Source organism: Pundamilia nyererei, unplaced genomic scaffold (assembly GCF_000239375.1).
Source record: "Pundamilia nyererei isolate P.nyererei 1_Seehausen unplaced genomic scaffold, PunNye1.0 scaffold01196, whole genome shotgun sequence".
Taxonomy (NCBI): domain Eukaryota; kingdom Metazoa; phylum Chordata; class Actinopteri; order Cichliformes; family Cichlidae; genus Pundamilia; species Pundamilia nyererei.
Window position 1 is genome coordinate 2,911 of NW_005188597.1, and position 1,201 is coordinate 4,111.

Below are 1,201 nucleotides of genomic sequence, written 5' to 3' on the forward strand. Positions count from 1 at the left end.
GCCAAAGTGCTTGCTCATAGGGGGTCATATGATTGTTGGGGTTTTCGCTGTTTTCTTTGTATTATTGTAGGGTCTTTGTCTTACAATATAAAATGCCTTTAGGTAGCTGTTGTTGTGCACTGTATTGAATGCTGAATTGAAACTATTTAAAATGCAGTCACATATTTTCAGTATATCCACATGCACATTGCATGGTCAAAAAAAATATAAACAGTATAAAAAGTGGATGTGAGCATTACTTGGATAATCCTTCATTCTGATTTCAATAAAGGCCATAATTTACTAAATGAACTTCATATTTTATTCATTATGACTAGAAATTTGTGGCTGAGCCAAGCAAGTCAACAGAAAAAGGTTTAAAGAGGTCACAGAGTGAGGGAACTTCCCCTAGACTTCTATAGCACTGGAAGTCTCTTTCCAGTCACAGGAGTCTCCCCCTGCTGGCCATTAAAAGAATGAAGGTTTAACATACTTGCATATTAGACCTTGAGGCTGTATTCATCTTTTATACAGCCTGTGCAGTACTTCTCTGATTCACACATCTTATCCACACATACTTAATTAGAAGGTAAATATGAGAAATACATATATAAAGTCCAAGAGCTTTTAAGCTCCTGTGCCCTGTATTTCTGCCTTGGTTTCCCTCTTGGTTACCTAATTGATTCTACTGTGTATTGTTTGATTTCCTTCCTTTATTGGTGCCTTTCAGCCATTTATTCTGCCTGTATTTTTGGTACTTTCTATGCCAACTCTGTTATTTTGTTCTGTCTTCCTTGCAGTCAGAGCTCAGCCATCAGTATCTGTGCCTGGACTGATTGGTGCTATTCTGGTGAAACTCTTCTACACTGTGATTATTACACTGGGTGCAAATGTACTCATACGCTGAGCTAATGGTAGAAAACCTGAGAAAATGAGTGTGATGTGACCTCTTTGATATCATTGCCCTCATATATTGAAACATGTCTTTATATTTGTACAGCCATGATGTTTCGCTTTTTATTTGAAAATGCTGGAAATTAATCGCAAAGAAAAAACAAAGAATTTAGGAACATCTGAGATAAGATGCAGTAAAAATGTTTAATGATGCGTTCACCAACAGCTATGGAGTCTGTGTATGTAATGGTGTTAAACATGTACTCATAAGACAAGTATTTAACCATCCAGCCATCAGTTTTTGCAGCTGAGCTAGAGCTGGAGCCTA